Raw genomic sequence first — 19289 nt, forward strand, 5'->3', positions numbered from 1 at the left:
CCATAGGACTCTGTTGTTGTTTTCAGCATCTCTTAATCTCTTTTTGAGATCTCTTACTTCTTTTTGAGTTGTCTCTAATTCATCCTCAATCTTGCTAATTCTGTCTTCAGCCTCATTGATTCTATTCTCTCTGCCCTCTACTGCTTTCTGGAGTTCATCTATTTTGTTGCCCTGCTCTGATACTGTTTTAGCTTGTTCAGCTAGTTGCCTTCTTAGCTCAGCAATTTCAGCTTTCAGCTCTCTAATAACCATGCGATTATTAGAATTTTCTTCCATATTCTCATTTGTTGTTCCTGCAGTTCTGATTACAATTTTTTCAAATTCTTTACTCACTCCTGTTATTATTTCCTTAGCTAATGTTTGGATGTTGAACTCGTTGTTTTGTGCTTCACCCTCTGGAGGACTTTTAGCTGGACTCTTGTCCTGGTTCGAGTCTCCATTATTTTTTCTTGTTGTTTTAACCATTTTATATAAGTTAACAGTTTTTTCAATCCCTGAGTTGGAGTTCAGTGGTGTAAAAGCCTTTTTTTTTTCCCCTGTAGGCTATGGTAGCCTGAGGGCTTTTAAACTATCAATAGGCTTCTTGGCTTAATCAATGACTCCTGACCAAGAGATAAAGCAGGGTGTGGCAGAGATAATCCAGTGGTTATGCAAAGAGACTTTCACAGCCCCTCAGCTATGCCACCGAGGTATAGGTCTTCTCCCGAGTTTCCCGGTTAGATCTCTGTGCCCTGGTGTCCCTCCCTGTTGCTGCTCCAGATTCTGAGGGTAGTAGCAATGGAGACTCAGAGTTGTACTTGGTGAGTCTCTGGGGAGTCCTTTCCTCCCTTCAGCTGTCCCCTTGTTGGTGGAGCAGACTGGAGGTGGTGTCTCCACTGACAAACTGTCGAACTGTTAGCAGTCACTTAATCTCTCCTTAGGCCCCTCTCTCCTCTCTGTCACCAGCCACGCGTGTTTGTACTCACGGGTGATTTACTGGGTTTCTGTGGTCATTCTAGTCCTGTCTTGTTTCGGTCCGGGTGGTCTCCTTTGGTATTCCTAGTTGATCCGGGAGAGGAGAGGAGAGGAGAGAAAGCGATCTGCTGCTCGTAGCTCCACCTCCGGAAGTCGAATCTAGTCAACAAGATCTTAACTAGAAGCTTCCTCAGTTATTGAATATTGTCTGGGGGGTGGGGCAGGCGGTGGTGCGGCAGGTTAAGCACAAGGATTGCGTAAGGATCCTGGTTTGAGCCCCAGGCTCCCCACCTGTAGGGGGGTCGCTTTACAGGCGGTGAAGCAGGTCTGCAGGTGTTTACCTTTCTCCCCATGTCTGTCTTCCCCTCCTCTCTCCATTTCTCTCTGTCCTATTTAACACCAGCAATGGCAACAATAAAAACAAGAGCAACAAGGGCAACAAAATGGGAAAAATGGCCTCTAGGAGCAGTGTACTGCAGGAACCCAGCACCAGCAATAACCCTGGAGGCAAAAAAAAAAAGGGGGCCTTGGGGGGTGTCTGTATCAAGGGGTTCATCATCTAATGTTCACCTGTTTAAAAAAATATTTTATTTGCTTTAATGAGAGATACAATGAAAAAAACAAAGAGGGAGAGAGAGCTCACAGGACTACTTAGCTCTGGTTTATGGTGGTGTTGTGGATAGAACCTGAGACCTCAGAGCCTCAGGCACCAAAATCTCTTTGCATAACCATTATACTGTTACCCTATCCCTAAAGATTCACCTTCAAAGCAGTGACAGAGGAGATAATATAATGGTTGTGGAAAAAAAAAAACAAAACTTCATGTCTGAGGCTCTGAGGTCAGGCTTCTGGGTTCTATCCTCTACACTGGCTTTAAGCCAGAGCAGAGTAGTGCTCTGGTATATTAAAAAACAAAACAAAACAACAACAACAACAAAAAAAACAAACAGTGGGTACTTAGAATATGAATTAAGGGTCCTGGTTATGCTGATAACGGATCTGGCTGTTGTAACCTCAGGTTTAAAAAGCTCAATTAGAATCACAATGGCTAAGGACTAAGGAACTCTTGCTTTGCACTCAGGTCCCAATTCATCTCTTCTCACTCTGACCCTCCACTGAGGAGGATACTGATATTGTTTAATAGTGTGGGGGCTCAGGCTCAGAGTCAGCTGGTTCCTGCTGGCTCTAGACTGAAGGTGAAAACCAACTCCCTCCCTCCAAGATTCTACCCTAAAGTGAATGGTGTCACTTTGTTCCAGAAAGTCGGTCTTTTTGGAAGGTGGGTTTCCATTCCATATCTGCACAGTCCAACTCCTTTTGAAGTCCCTACTTGGTTCCTGGGAGAAACAGTAATGCAGCCAAATGCTTTTTTTTTTTTTTTTTTTTTTTGGCCTCCAGGGTTATCATTGGGGCTACGTGCCCTGCCCGCACTAAGAATCCACTGCTCCTGGAGGCTATTTTTCCCCTTTTTGTTGCCCTTGTTGTTTATCGTTGTTATTATTATTATTGTTAGTGCTGTCTTTATTGTTGGATAGGACAGAGAGAAATCGAAAGGGGCCGGGCGGTAGCACAGTTGGTTAAGCGCACATGGCGCAAAACGCAAGGACCAGAGTAAGGATCGCGGTTCGAGCCCCTGGCTCCCCACCTTCAGGGGAGGTCGCTTCGATTTCTTTTTTTTTCGATTTCTCTTGATTTCTTTTTTGTTGTTGTTGTTGTTCTTGTTTATCGCTGTTATTGTTGTTGTCATTGCTGTCACTGCTGCTGGATAGGACAAAAAATGGAGAGAGGAGAGGAAGACAAAGATAGAAAGATAAGACACCTGCAGACCTGCTTCACCGCCTGTGAAGGGACCTCTCCCTGCAAGTAGGGAGCCAGAGGCTCAACAGAAATCTTTACGCTTCAGAGCTATGTGCGCTTACCCCGCTGCGCCACCGCCAGGCCCCCCACTTTTTTTAACCTTCTGTTTTCATTTTGTCCCAAATCCCTCTGAAGTTCTCCTTTTAAAAATTGAGGCTAGTGGGAGTCCGACGGTAGCGCAGTGGGTTAAGCGCAGGTGGCGCAAAGCGCAAGGACCAAGTAAGGATCTCGGTTAGGCCTCTGGCTCCCCACCTGCAGGGGCGTCGCTTCACAAGCAGTGAAGCAGGTCTGCAGGTGTCTGTCTTTCCCCTTCTCTGTCTTCCCTTTATCTCTCCATTTCTCTCTGTTCTATCTAACAAAGACGACATCATCATCAACAACAACAATAATAATAACTAAAACAGGGGCAACAAAAGGGAAAGTAAATAAATAAAAATTAAAAAGTCTTTAAAAAAATTGAGACTAGTATGAAAAAGCTCAATTTCTTCTTCCCCCCTCAATGCCCCAGATCTATCTACTCTGCACTTGTTTCTTTAGAACCTGAGTCCTACAGGTGTTTTCTGTCTGGGTTAAGGAGAGGACACCATAAACTGGAGAGGCCAGCTCCACCCCCCAAAAATGCTTTTTTTTTTTCTTCTTGTACTTGGGGTGTGAAGAGGTTTTTGAATCGTCTCTCATAGAAAGGAAAACGTTGCTTCATTGACATGTTTCTAAATTTTGTCTTTGGTAGGGTAGGAATCTGAAAAAAGAAGTGGGGAGGGGTTGTGGGGAGTGGCAGGAGGCCTTGGCCTCTCCCCCTAAAGGTTAGAGGGTTTGACCCAACATAAAGCAACATGCATGTCGACTTAGTTTTCATTTCAATAAATAGGTGATGATTTTCCAAAGTGACATATAATCGTTAACCTCCTAGTTGGATTGGAAAATGGATCTCCTTTTGCAGCTCCTATGCTCAAACCACTTCATCACACTGTTGTCTTTGGGTAATTTCAATTAGAGTATAGACTGCCTAGCAGAGTATCACATTCCCAATAATATGGTGACTGAATAGAGGACAGGGCGAGGTTGAAAGCATCGTGTGAATCTTATTCTGCTTCCTAGAGTATCTGCTTTGCATGTCCAGGCTAAGCAAGGTGGTCAGTAACTCAGCATCTAAATGTATTTTCAGGTTCTGTAATAGGAGGGTTTAACTCAGGTGTGTAAAAATCTGCCTTCTTGGCCACCAGCATCACATTTGGTGATATGTGTGCTTAACCCAGTGCGCCACCGCCAGGCCCCCTCCAGCATAACAGCTGGCTACAATGCTGCTTTCAGGGAAATGAAATTCTCTTTCCAAAGTGATCTGTTTTTCTCCTAAGAAGCATCTTAGATTATTGCATATTGAATCTTAATTTGCAGCTTTATGGAATTCAGAGAATAAGATTTTTTGATTAAAAAATTAAAAAAAAAATTTTTTTATAGAGACAAGGAGAAACTGAGAGGGACCGAGATGACACTTGCAGCATTGTTTCACCTCTGCAGATATGGAACTGCCGCTTGAGCTGGGGTCCTTGCGCATGGTAATATGTGCTCTGTACCAAGCGCTTCACCACCTGGCTCCCCTAAAATGTTATTCAGAAAGATTTTCATGCTCGAGGCACCAAAACTCCCAGGTTCAATCCTCAGTACTATACACCAGAGCAGAGCAGTGCTCTGAAATAGAAATAATAATTAATCAAAAATTGACATAAAAGCAGTGCCACATAGATTTAAAAATCAGCTAATGGGGCTGAGTGGTGGCAAACCTGGTTGCATGCACATGTTAAAATACACAAGGACCTGGGTTCAAGCTCTCAGTCCCCCCTGCAGGAGCGAGCTTCCTGAGTGCTGAAGCATTGCTGCAGATGTCTCTCAGTCTTCCTATCTCTTCATATATATTCTCCCTTCCTCTGTTGCTATCCAATAAATAAAGAGACAATATATTTTTTAAAAGTTTTACTTATTTATTAGTGAGAAAGATAGGGACACAGAGAGAAAGAACCACACTGGTACCTGTGCTGCCAGGGATTGAACTCAGGATCTCAAACTTGAGAGTCTAAGGCTTTATCCACTGTGTCACCTCCTGGAGCATGACAATAATTTCTTTAAATCAGCTAATACCATGAAAAATTTTTAATATTTATTTATTTATTCCCTTCTGTTGTCCTTGTTTTTTATTGTTGTAGTTATTACTGTTGTTATTGATGTCGTTGTTGTTGGATAGGACAGAGAGAAATGGAGAGAGGAGAGGAAGACAGAGAGGGGGAGAGAAAGACAGACACCTGCAGACCTGCTTCACCACTTGTGAAGCAACTCCTCTGTAGGTGGGGATCTGGGGGATCGAACCGGGATCCTTGCATGGTCCTTGTATTTGAGCCTTGTGTGCTTAACCTGCTGCACTACCGCTGGAATCCCAATAACATAAAATTTTAAATTAAAGAGAATATAACATTCAGACTGGGGAGACAGCATAATGGTTATGGAAACAGACTTTCAAACCTGAGGCTCTAAGGTCTCAGGTTCAATTCCTAGCACCACCATAAACCAGAGCTGAGCAGTGCTCTGGTCTCTCTATCTCTCTGTATCTTTCTCTCACTAAAATAAGTAAAAAATTTTAAAAAATATATAAAATTCCACTGAGTCAAATATATCAGATAATAAGGTAATTCCCAGTAACCATTAAGGAGTAGTACTAGACAATAAATACAATGAAGGGAAACATTCAGATGGCATCATTGATGTTCTGCTACCTACTACATTATGCAGATAATGAGACTGGACTAGATGGGCCAATGCTAATAGCATTAAATTCAATCAAGGAGAAGTGGAAACGTCTTTGGTTTGCCAGATAGAAATCGTCCACTGAGGTTCATAGTATGGAAGATTAAACTTGGCATGTGGGTGTCCACAGGTCACATCTCCGTGTCAGCTGTTAGCGTTTGACTAGAGGTTGTGTTGAGGGAGAATCTGAGGACGTGCCTGCATTCCAGGGGACAGTGTGCCTCAGCTATGAGCATTGCAGGACACAGATGCACAGCTGTAAACATGCACTTACGATTTTCTGTTCTTCTTCTTCTAGCGTTTGCCCTTCTTCCGTAGCCAGTCAACAGGTCAGGTTGAAAGCTGGCAGGAGCTGCTTGTTGCTGGCTTTGAAAGTGACTGGGATCCATGTGGATTCAGTCGGCTAGGAAGGATCATCAGTTTCCCCAATGAATGGGTACTCACGATATGCACCACGAGAAGGTCGATCCAATACATCCCACGATCTTCTGTGCATACCATAGATTCCAAGTTCTGAATGTATTCACAGTACAATCTGACTGCCTTAAGTCATTATACTATTGTTTAAAAATATTTATTTATTCATTTATTTATACCCTTTTGTTGCCCTTGTTGTTTTATTGTTGTAGTTATTATTGTTGTTATTGATGTCGTTGTTGGATAGGATAGAGAGAAATGGCGAGAGCAGGGGAAGACAGAGAGGGAGAGAGATAGACACCTGCAGACCTGCTTCACTGCTTGTGAAACGACTCCCCTGCAGGTGGGGAGCCGGGGGCTCGAACCAGGATCTTTACACCTGTCCTTGTGCTTGGCGCCATGTGCACTTAACCCGCTGTGCTACCACCTGACTCCCTATACTACCTTTTTAAAGATTTTTTTTTTTTAAGAATTATTTATTCAATTTGAAAGACATATTAAGATATTGAGAGGGAAGGGGAATAAAGAGAGATGGGGAGGGGGCCGGGCGGTATCACAGTCGGTTAAGCACAAATGACGCAAAGCTCAGGTCTGGTGTAAGTTTCCCGGTTCGAGCCACTGGCTCCCCACCTGCACAGGGGGGTGGCTTCACAAGCGTGAAGCAGGTCTGCAGGTGTCTATCTTTCTCTTCCCCCCTCTGTCTTCCCCTCCTCTCTCCATTTCTCTCTGTCAATCTAACAACAATGACATCAATAACAACAACAACAATAAAAAACAAGGGCAACAAAAGGGAAAATAAATAAATATAAAAAATTAAAATACTAATCTCTCTCTCGGGCAAGAGTCTGTTTGCATAACCATTACGCTATCTATTCCTGCTCCAAAAAATAAGCTTTTAAAAAGAAATAAAGAAAAGTTCTAGCGGTCCAGGACGTGGTGAGGTGGATAAAGCATCAGATTCTCAAGCATGGGGTCCTGAGTTCAATCCTTGGCAGCACATGTTCCAAAGTGATGTCTGGTTCTTTCTCTCTCCTCTTATCTTTCTCATAAGTAAATAAAATCTTAAAAATAATTTCTTTATTGGGGAATTAATGTTTTACATTCAACAGTAAATACAATAGCTTGTACATGCATAACATTTCCCAGTTTCCCATATAACAATACAACCCCTACTAGGTCCTCTGTCATCCTTCATGGGCCTATATTCTCCACACCCCCCACCCCACAGTCTTTTACTTTGGTGCAATACGCCAATTCCAGTTCAGGTTCTACTGTGTTTTCTCTTCTGATCTTGTTTTTCAACTTCTGCCTTGAGAGTGAGATCATCCCATATTCATCCGTCTGTGTCTGGCTTATTTCACTTAACACAATTTCTTCAAAGTCCATCCAAGATGGGCTGGAAAAGGTAAATTTACCACTTTTAAAAATATTTTTTAGTATTTATTTATTTATTTACTCCCCTTTTTTGTTGCCCTTGTTTTATTGTTGTAGTTATTATTGTTATTGATGTCATCGTTGTTGGATAGGACAGAGAGAAATGGTATCTTATTTTTGTCTTTATTTGCATTTCTCTGAAAATCAATGACTTGGAGCATTTTTCGTGTGTTTCTCGGCCTTTTGGATCTCTTTTGTGATGAATATTCTGTTCATGTCTTCTCTCCATTTTTGGATGAGGTCATTTGTTTTCTTTCTTTTCTTTTTTTTTTTTTTAATATTTATTCCTTTTGGTTACCCTTGTTGTTTTATTGTTGTAGTTATTCTTATTGTCGTTGTTGTTGGATAGGACGAAGAGAAATGGAGAGAGGAGGGGAAGACAGAGAGGGGGAGAGAAAGATAGACACCTGCAGACCTACTTCACCACCTGTGAAGCAACTCCCCTGCAGGTGGGGAGTCGGGGGCTTGAACCGGGATCCTTACTGCAGTCCTTGTGCCATGAGCCACGTATGCTTAACCCGGTGTGCTACTGCCCGATTCCCTATTTGTTTTCTTATTGTTGAATTTGGCAAGTTCTTTATATATTTTGGTTATTAGCCTCTTGTCTGATGTGTAGCATGCAAATATCTCCTCCAATTCTGTGAAGGTCTGTTTGGGTAGTGGTTTCTTTTGCTATTCAGAAGCTTTTTTTTTTAATTCTTAAAAAATATTTATTTATTCCCTTTTGTTGCCCTTTTTGTTTTACTGTTGTAGTTACCGTTTTTATTGTTATTGATGTCATCATTGTTGGATAGGACAGAGAGAAATGGAGAGAGGAAGGGAAGACAGAGAGGGGGAGAGATAGACACCTGCAGAACTGCTTCACCGCTTATGAAGCGACTCCCCTGCAGGTGGGGAGCTGGGGGCTCTAACCAGGATCCTTACACCCATCCTTGAGCTTTGCGCCACATGCGCTTAACCCACTGTGCTACCACCCAACTCCCATGTAGAAGCTTTTTAATTTGATGTAGCCCCATAGGTTTATACTTGCCTTAGTCTTCTTTGTAATGGATTCGTTTCATTGAAGATGTCTTTAAAATTTATACAGAAAATAGTTCTGCCAATATTTTCCTCTAAGTATCTGATAGTTTCTTGTCTAAAATTTCATTCTTTTATTGGACAGAGACAGCTAGAAATTGAGAGGGAAGGAAGTGATAGGGAGAGAGACTGAGAGACATCTGCAGCACTGTTTCACCACTTGCAAAGCTATCCCCATGCAGGTAGGGACCGGGGACTCGAACCCATGTCCTTGTATACTGTAACATGTGCACTTAATCAGGTGCACCACCACCCAGCTCCCTGTAAATTAAATATTTCTAAGTGATATAATGAGCCTCTTGCTGGTGGGGGTCTTATAGAACTAACTTGATAGATAGCTTTGAATTGCCTATTTTTGCAGGGTATCTGTAGATCAGGCTAAATATTTGATAGATGTCTTCTGACTTCAAGATTGTTTAGTAACCTGGGAGGTGACACAGTGACTACAACATTGGACTTGTAGGTATAGGTCTCAGTTTGATTCCTGGCATCTGGCCTTTCTCTCTCTCTCTCATGAAATAAAATAATTTCTTTTTAGAAAAGATTTTATTTATGGGTGGGGGGTAGATAGCATAATGGCTATGCAAACAGACTCTTGTGCCTGAGGTTCCAAAGTCCCAGGTTCAATCCCCCACACCACCATAAACCACACCACCATAAACCAGCTTAAATATATATAATTTACTTATTTTTAAATTATCTTTATTGATTGGATAGAGACTATCAAAAATCAAGAGAGAAGGGGGTGATAGAGTGGGACAGAGACAAAGTGACACCTGCAACACTGCTTCACTACTAGAAAATCTTTCCCCCTGCAGGTGGGGGACAGGCTTAAGGATCCCAGTTCGAGCCCCCCTGGCTCCCCACCTGTAGGGGAGTCACTTCACAAGCAGTGAAGCACATCTGCAGGTATCTATATTTCTCTCCCTTCCTCTGTCTTCCCCTCCTTTCTCCATTTCTCTCTGTCTTATCTGGCAATAACAACATCAACAACAGCAATAACAATAACCACAAGAATGATAAAAATAACAAGGGCATCAAAAAAGGAAAATAAATAAATAAATAAATAAAATATTGAAAAACAAAAGGGGGAAGCAATTACAGAAGCAAGACCTTCCCACTTTCTGCATCCCACCATGACCTTGGGTCCCTACTCCCAGAGGGATAAAGAATAGGAAAGCTATCAAGGGAGGGGATGGGATATGGAGTTCTGGTGGTGAGAACTGTGTGGAGTTGTACCCCTCTTATCCTATGGTTTTGTCAGTGTTTCCCTTTTATAAATAAAATTTTAAAAAGATATAAAATAAAGCAAAAAATACATTTCTATCAAAGTGTGTGGATATCATGAAATTAAAGATTTCATGTACATGGGATCAGAACTACAAAAGACCATATAGTTTGGCTAGACTAACAAATCAGATACAAGACATAGGAATGTAAGGGCAGTAATATAAAGTCCTACATTGGAATTTGTGCAGGAAAAACTTATGGATTGGCCTCTACTTTGAATCATTTGTAGCAGCAGGGTCCAGTGGAAAGAGAATAATACATACCAGCACTACCATAATAAGCCAGAGCTGAGCAGTGCTCAGCATCTTTGTCTTTCTTACTTAAAATAAGTAAATAGACTAAGTCCTACCTGATATTTTACATTTCCTAGTGGGTCCACTAATAAAAATAAAAAGCAGATAAAATTAATGGAACTCACTGAGCCCAAAGTCTAAAATAGTGTCCTTTCAGCATTTAATCAATATAAAAATTGAGAGCTTGGGGACTGGTGGTGGCACACCTGTATACCTGTCAGAGTTCAGCAGTGCTCTGGTCTCTCTCTCATAAAATTAAGTATAGTAAATAGATGTCAAAAAAAAAAAAAACCCAAAACTAGTATAGCCACAGGCCCTTTGGAATTTAACTAAAATATGCCTACTAGCTATCTACAAAATGGAGTGCTGGGAAATTGTGCAGATGCAGTCACAGCTGCCATGTTGTCCCCTCAGGTTATTGCCAGCCTCCTGGTCTGCTTGTTGGCTCCTCCCAGACTGGACCATGGAAGAGGGAAGTTGGAAACGGAAGTTGCTTGACAATACCATACATGGTTAGGAAAGCAGTGGAGAAAGGTGAAAGGGGGCTGGAAAAGGGAGGGACTGCCTTAGCAATTGTTGCTATGGGTTTAAGTGGTAGGATTAATAATGCCCTGCGGAGAATTAGGGAGGAGACTTTTAATAATTTGTAAGACAAAGCAGAAGATTGATATGCAGATAATAAAATGGCAGGCTATAGTATCAAGGAATGCAGAGTGGAGTGGGGGGAGCTAGCTTAATGTTTTAAGGAATGCCGGGCTCCTAGAGGCAGAAAAATGTAGGGTGGATTGTGAAGCAGGGAGTCTGATAAGAGGAGGCAAACCTATTTACATAATCATTGTTTTGTTCGCATTGGTTTAATCCCCACTGGTTCGCACTCTTTTTCCTTCTCCCCACCCCCTATCCTACGTCCTCTTCTGACCTGACACTTCCGGCTCAGGAGATATATATAGGACAAGATTGTGATTAGAGATAGCTAGATCACACTGCATTCCCGCCCAATAAAGATTGAACTGTGTCCCACTCAGCCATGAGTCCATGCTTGTCTCTCTCACGCCCGCGAAGCTATCCTGGCATCTGGCGCCCTGAACTGGGACTGGCATATGGTGTACCAGCATGGGGCATGAACCTCGGCTCCACACACAAGCAGCAGACCTAAGAAGACCAGATAAGTAAAGCCGCTTGGCTACCCATCCGTCATGGCCTGCCTTTCTACTTATGAAGAGGTTTCCCAAAGCCTCTACTCTTTCTTCATGAGACAGTTTCTCTGTCTCTAGAACATTTTGTTGTGGGCCACACTTTGATTCCCTGACCATGAACTTTGGTTCCTTATGATCGTGATCATAGAGCTTGGGAGATGCACGGAGATTTCCCCTGGGACTTTCTGGACTTCATTTCCCATGTTTCATGTGAGACACTCCATGGACTTTGTAGCCATCTACCTTGGGACTCTATAGGGCACGCTCCCCTCACCTGCAGGCCCTGTCCCCAGAGGAAGGAAACCTCCCCCTCCTTACTAAGTCCTACCCCCAGAGGCAGGAAACGCCCTTTGAGGCATGAAACGCCCCCAGAGGCAAGAGATGCCCCCAGAGGCAAGAAACGCCCTTTTGCCTGATAGTCACTACCCTTTGAGGCAGGAAACGCCCCTTCAGGCCTCCCCTTGGCATTACACTGGTTCTTGCTGTGCTTCTACTTGTTCCTCCCTGTCTTGTGCCAGTTCTTTTGAAAATGCCTGTATGATATAGGTTTCTGTTCACCCCACACTCCTGATACTATGGCCATTAGTTAAAAAGGAAGGGGGAAATGTGGTCTGCTTCTGAGACCCCTTTTGTTGCATTGCTTGACTGATGCTGTGGTCTATTTACATAATCATTTTTTTGCCGGCATTGGTTTAATCCCTACTGGATTGTGCGTTTTTTCCTTCTCCCCAACCCCTTTCCTATGTACATCCTCTTCTGACCTGACACTTCCGCCTCAGGAGATATATAGGACAAGATTGTGATTAGAGATAGCTAGATCACACTGCATTCCCGCTCAATAAAGATTGAACTGCGTCCCACTCAGTCATGAGTCCATGGTCGTCTCTCTCCCGCCCATGAAGCTAGCCCGGCAATGGAGGACCCCTCAACTCTTCATCTGCACTACTCCAGCCCTTAGGTCCATGATTGTTCAACAATTTGTTTGGCTTTGAATGTTAACTCTCTTTTCAACCACCAGGTTCCAGATGCTAGCATGATGCCGACCAGACTTCCGTGGACAGACAACCCCACCAATATGTCCTGGAGCTCTGCTTCCCCAGAGCTCTTCCCCACTAAGGAAAGAAAGACAGGCTGGGAGTCTGGATCGACCTGTCAATGCCCATGTTCAGTTGGGAAGCAATTACAGAAGCCAGACCTTCAGTCTTCTGCATCCCACAATGACCTTGGATCCATACTCCCAGAGGGTTAAAGAATAGGAAAGCTATCAGGGGAGGGGATGGGATATGGAGTCCTGGTGGTGGGAACTGTGTGGAGTTGTACCACTTTTAGCCTATGGTTTTGTCAGTGTTTCCTTTTTATAAATAAAAAATTAAAAAAAAAAAGTCACTTGATACTGGTGGCTGCCATACTGGAGTATGTGGCTTGGATAGTTTTAGTCAGCTAGAACTGAGTCTATAGTATGGGGCCAGGGAAATAGCCTAATGGTTAGGCAAAAGATTTTCATGCTGAGACCCTAAGATCCCAAACTCAGGCCCCAGCACCACAATAAACCACAATTACACTATTCTCCCTGCAGGTGGGGACTGAGAGCTTCATCAAGGATCCTTGCTCATTGTACCACTTACACTCTACTGATTGTATCACCACCCAACTCCTATTTTATTATTATTTCCCCCCCCTGTTAGTGCACTGTTCTGCTCTGGTTTACAGTGGTATGGGGGATTGAACCTGTTTTTTTTTTTTTCTCCTAGAGTACTGATCATCTCTTTTTTTTTAAGGGGCAATTATATAACTTTTTAAAATATTTATTTATTGGATAGAGACTGGAGGGAATTGAGGGGGAAGGAAGTGGGTGATAGAGAGGGCAAGAGACAGAGAGATACCTTCAGCATTAAGTTACCACTTCTGAAGCTTTCCCCATGGTGTGGGGGATTGAACCTGGGACTTTGGAGTCTCAGGCAAGAGAATCTTTTTGCATAACCATTATGCTATCTACCCCCACCCCATTTTTTTTTTGTCAGTGTGATGTATTTGTATTCATGTGGAATAAGCTGCCCCTCTCTTGGCAGGGAGGTTGAGGTGGTGGTGAGGATACCTCACCTGGTAGAGTGCAGTATCTGCCTTTTTTTTTTTTTTTTTGGCTCTAGGGTTATTGCTGGGACTCAGTGCCTGCACTACAGATCCACTGCTCCTGGAGGCTATTTTCACCACCTGTGAAGCAACCCCCACGCAAGTCGGAGCCAGGGGCTTGAACCAGGATACTTAGGCCGGTCCTTGTGCTTCGTGCCACCTGTGCTTAATCCGCTGTGCCACTGACGGTCCCCTCTGCCTGACTTAAGCTCCTGTACCGCATGCACTAGAGGTGTGCTTTTTTTTTTTTCTGTCTCTCTTTCATGTGCAACTCTCCCTCATATGAAGTAAAATATATTAAGGACAATGTGAAATAAGAAAGATCCAGGGTGGGGGTAATAATATAATGGTTATGCAAAGAGACTTTCATGCATGAGGCACCAAAGTCCCAGGTTCAATTCCCTGTACCACCATAAACCAGAGCTGAGCAGTGCTCTGGTAATAAATAAATAAATAAATTAATAAATTAATATCTAGCATTTGGAGCACAGAATTTGACAGCTTTGCCCCATTCCACTGTAGTCAAATGTTACCTGGGATATTTCATTTATTTCTGGACAGCAGGGTTAAATGGGATCCACACAGGCTGGGGTCTGTGTATATGAATTCATGAAGTGGGGGCATGATCACTGCTTCTGCGGGAGAGGGAGTAGATTTACCTGAGAATGTAGGATTCGAACCCGCAGGGAGGCTCAGAATCAAAAACTTCCCAGCAGTTATACAAGCTGTCCTGTGAATCAGGGAACTGATGATTCCTTCTGGGCAATTATTTCTTGGGGGAGATATGGCAGAGGAGTTCTAAGAATGCAATAGTTCGTGGTCCGGGAGGTAGCGCATTGGATAAAGCATTAGATTCTCATGCATGAGGTCCCCAGCAGCACATGTACCAGAGTGATGTCTAGTTCGTTTTCTCTCTCTCTTCTGTCATTCTCATTAATATATCAAACCTTTTTTAAAAAAATACTTATTTATTTCCTTTTGTTGGTTTTTTTTTTTTTTTTTCCTCCAGGGTTATTTCCAGGGCTCGGTGCCTGCACCATGAATCCACTGCTCCTGGAGGCTGTTTTTTCCCTTTTGTTACCCTGGTTGTTTTTACCATTGTTGTCGTTATTATTATCATTGTTATTGATGTCGTCGTTGTTGGATAGGACAGAGAGAAATGGAGGGGGGGAGACAAAGAGGGGGAGAGAAAGATAGACACCTGCTTGGTGAAGCGACTCCCCTGCAGGTGGAAAGCCTGGGGGTTTGAACCGGGATCCTCACACCAGTTTTTGCGCTTTGCGCCACCTGCGTTTAACCCACTGTGCTACTGCCTGACCTCGCCCTTTTTTTTTAAATTGTAGTAGTTATTATTGTTGTTGTCGTTGTTGGATAGGACAGAGAGAAATGGAGAGAGGAGGGGAAGACAGACAGGGAGAGAAAAAGACACCTGCAGACCTGCTTCACTGCCTATGAAGTGACCCCCTCGGCAGGCAGGGAGCCGGGGGCTCAAACCCGGATCCTTGCTGGTCCTTGTGCTTTGCACCACATCTGCTTAACCCACTGCACTACTGCCCAACCCCCAAAAACAAATTTTAAAAAAGAAAATACATTAACAACCAAAAAGTAGTTAGATAAAATAAAGCAGAGAAGAAGAAGGGAGAGAAGGAGAAGAAACCTTATAATGTCACTCTGGATTTGCATCCAAGTCTGTCAAAGTCAAAAGTATATTGTTCTAATTACTGTATTTGTGTAGGGTAACCTCTAAACAAATTCAGAATTACCCTTTTTCTTCATTAGGGACCATTTGGGAGTTTTTTGTTTGTTTGTTTTTTTGTTTTTTTAAAAGGTTTTATTTATTAAAAAGATAAGGGAAAGAAAGAACCAGACATCTGGTACATGTGCGGCCGGGGACTGAACTCAGAACCTCATGTTTGAAAGTCCAGTGCTTTATCCATTGCGGCACCCATTTGGGATTTTTTTTTTTTGCGCCTCCAGGATTACTGCTGGGGCTCAGTGCCTGCACTATGAATCCACTGCTCCTGGAGGCCATTTTCCTCCTTTTGTTGCCCTTGTTGTCTGTCACTGTTGTGGTTATTATTGTTGTTGTTGTTATTGTTGCCATTGATGTTGTTGTTGTTGGATAGGACAGAGAGAAATGGAGAGAGGAGGGGAAGACAGAGGGGGGGAGAGAAAGATAAGACACCTGCAGACCTGCTTCACCGCCTGTGAAGCGACCCCCCTGCAGGTGGGGAACCCGGGTCTCAAACCCGGATCTTTACGCCTGCCCTTGCACTGTGCGCCATGTGCGCTTAACCCGCTGCGCTACCGCCCGGCCCCCATTTGGGAGTATTTAATTTTTAAATTTTATTTTTCTTATTTATTTTTTAGTGAAAGGAGGAGGGGAAATGTATGAGTTAAAACTTAAGAGGTTGTTAAGAGGGGTCTGGGATCATACTGCAGTGGTCGAGCACAGGCTTTGCATGTGTGAGGCTCTGAATTTGGTCTCCAGCAGGAAAATACCTGCAGGAAATGGAGCCTGCCTAGCTCACTGCCTTCTACAGGGGCATATGCTGGTCTAGGTTTAGTGGGGTCTGAAGTCGAGACATATTCAGGGCACAGCTTAGGCTCTAGGGTGAACGTTGACCTTGTTAATTTTTTTTTTTTTTTTTTTTTTTTTGGTATGGAACGAAGTTGCACTTCTCTTTCTCAGAACAGGGAGTGGACTGGGGAGGTAGTGATTATGAAAGAGATTCTCGTGTCTGAGGCTACAAGGTCTCAGTATTAATCCTTGGTCCACCCTGAGCTAGAGCCAGGCAGTGCTCTGTAAAAATATAAAATAAAATAAAATAATAAAATAGAAGCTATTATGATTACTTTGGAGAGCCAACGCTGACCTCCTTCCATAGAAATGATTAAAAGTACACAGGCGCCACCTACAGGATTTGTGAAGAAGAGAACTGCAGCGTCCCTTGTGAGGATGGTCTTTCTAGGAAGTGTTAACAGTGGAGGGGACAGAATACAGTAATGAGAACGATAGACTTTTGACTTTGACAAAATTAGATTCTCCTTCTTCTCCCTCTCCTGATTCTCTATTATTACTTTATTTTATCTAATTAATTTTTGGTTGCTAATAGTAATGTATTTTCTTTTATTAAATTTATTTAAATCACAAATTAAATCATTAATAAGTGATTTCATATTAACTTACAACATTATAAGATAACAGGGGTATAACTTTATACAGTTCCCACCACCAGAGTTCTGTGACCCCATTTCCTCAACTGAAAACTGCAGTAGATCTCGCAAGGTCACAGATATGGGCTGATTTTTTTGTCTCCAGGGTTATTGCTGGGGCTTGGTGCCTGCACTGTGTTTCCACAGCTCCTGGAGGCTATTTTTATTGCTGTCGTCAATGTTGGATAGGACAGAGAGAAATGGAGAGAGGAGGGGAAGACAGAGGGGGAGAGAAAGATGGACACCTGCAGACCTGCTTCACCACTCGTGAAGTGACCCCCCTACAGGTGGAGAACCAGAGGCTTGAACCTGGATCCTTATGCTGGTCCTTGCTCTTTGTGCCATGTGCACTCAACCCGCTGCACTACCGTCTGGTTGCCTATGGACTGATTCTATAACTATTGATATCTATATTTTTTTGCCCATTTTTTCCCCAATGACCCTGCCTTTTATTTCTCTCTCTCTCTCTTTTTAAAAAAAATCATTTAATCTTTATTTATTAGAAAGAGACAGCCAGAAATGGAGAGGGAGAGGGGTGACAGAGGGAGGGGTAGAGAGAGAGAGACACCTGCAGCCCTGCTTTACCATTCGTGAAGCTTTCCCCCTGAAGGTGGGGACCAGGGGCTTGAACTTGGGTCCTTGCGCACTGTAACATGTGCGCTCAACCAGGTATGCCACTGGCCCCTAGTCTCTTTCTTCATTCCTTCCTTCCTTCCTCTCTTTCTTTCTTCTTCTTTTTTTGATTAATGAATTGTTTTCTTTCCATTATGATCTTTATTCCTCTCTTAAAAAATATTTTATTTATTTACTTGTTTTATTGATTTAATAATGGTCGACAAGAAGTTAAGATAAGAAGGGCACGATACTACACTATTCCTACTACCAGAGTTCCTCAGTTCATCCCCTCTATTGTAAGCTTTCCTAGTCTTTTTTCTTTTCTTTTTATTTATTTTTAATTAGTGACTTGATAGTAGCTTACAGGATCATAAGGTATAGTTGATACTATAGCCAGCACCAAAATTCTATGCTGCTCCTACCTCCCACACCATAGTTCTTACAAAATTTAGAGACATATTTGTCACATTATTTTTTGGCAAATTCATATGTTTTAATTCTATATATTCCACATATAATTCTCAGGACCACCATATACAAATAAAAAGAAAAGAAAAAAGACTAGGAAAGCTTACAAGACTCCTGATGACAAATGCTTTGTGTCCTGTGGAATGGTGGGGGTGCAGGGGTGGTGGGGGGCAGAACAGGGCCCTCTGGTTTTCTTCCTCTATCGTGTACTCCTCTGGGAGTATGGACCAAACTTCTTTTTGGGGTGCAGAAGATGGGAGTTCTGCCTTCTGTAGTTGCTTCTGTACTGGATATAGGCATCGGGAAGCATTGATGAAGTTCTCTGCATAGGCAAGTCAGGATAGAGTCATAGTAGTATTTGGAACTTGGTAGCTGAAAGGCAGCGACATAAAAAGCAGGGCATGTCCAATCAACAGGAATCATAAAGTAGGAACAGAGCAGATAGAAACTAGGGACCTTAGGGTGGAAGTTAAGCTGCAGCCCTGCCCGCCTTGCCCGCCTTGCCTGCTGCCAGCGTGAAGGGAGCCGGAGCCCAACACCCTGCACTCCGCGAGGCAAGCAGGCTCCTGCAGGCGGGCAGAAACCAGAGTGTGGCCCAGAGGGAAATGTTCCAGAGAGAGAAACTGTCTCATGAAGAAAGGGCAGAGGCCTTTGGAAACCTCTTCATAAGTAGAAAAGCAGCCCATAGTGGATAGGTAGCCAAACCTATGGGGATGGGCAGGTTAGGTCCCACGTTGTGCGCCACATGTCAGTCAAAGTTCAGGGCGCCAGTGTGCCCAGCGGTGGAAGACAGACGACCAGGGCTCATGGCTGAGTGGAGAGCAGTATTTCTTTATTGACGTGGAACACAGCACAATCTAAGCTATCTCTAATCACAATATTCTCCTTCTCTATCTTTCCTCTCTCTCCTCTGGCAGAAGAGTCAGGAACCAAGGAAGTATGTAGGATAGGGGGCAGGGAGCAGGAAGAAGCGCTAACTAGCAAGGACTAAACCAAAATCTCCCGGAGGCAGAGGGAGTGAGACTAAAGCAAGGTAACAGAATGACTATGTAAATAGACCACAAAGTCAAGCAATGTAACAGAAGGGATCTCAGAAGCAGAACTAGAAGCATACCGACAGCCCAGCCTCCTTTCAGAGAGTCAGGCCATCCCTACCATTACTAGTTCATAGTGTCAATTATTATTATTATTATTTGCTAGAACACTTCTCAGCTCTGGTTTATGGTGGTGCTAGGGATTGAACCTGGTACCCTGGAGTCTCAGGCCTGAAAGTCTTTTTTTCTCATAACCATTATTCTATCTTCTCAACCCTATTTATTTTATTTTATTTAATGCTTTCTTTTTAAAAAATATATTTATTTATTTATTATTGGATAGAGACAGAGGGAAATTGAGAAGGGAGGAGGAGGTAGAGAGGGAGAGAGACGGAGACATCTGCAGCCCTGCTTTACCACCCTGCTTCACTTTCTCCCTGAAGGTGGGGACCAGGGGCTTGAACCTGGGTCCTTGTGCACTGTAATGTGAGCGGTTAACCAGGTGCACCACC

This window comes from Erinaceus europaeus, chromosome 1, assembly GCF_950295315.1.
Source record: "Erinaceus europaeus chromosome 1, mEriEur2.1, whole genome shotgun sequence".
Classification (NCBI taxonomy): Eukaryota; Metazoa; Chordata; class Mammalia; order Eulipotyphla; family Erinaceidae; genus Erinaceus; species Erinaceus europaeus.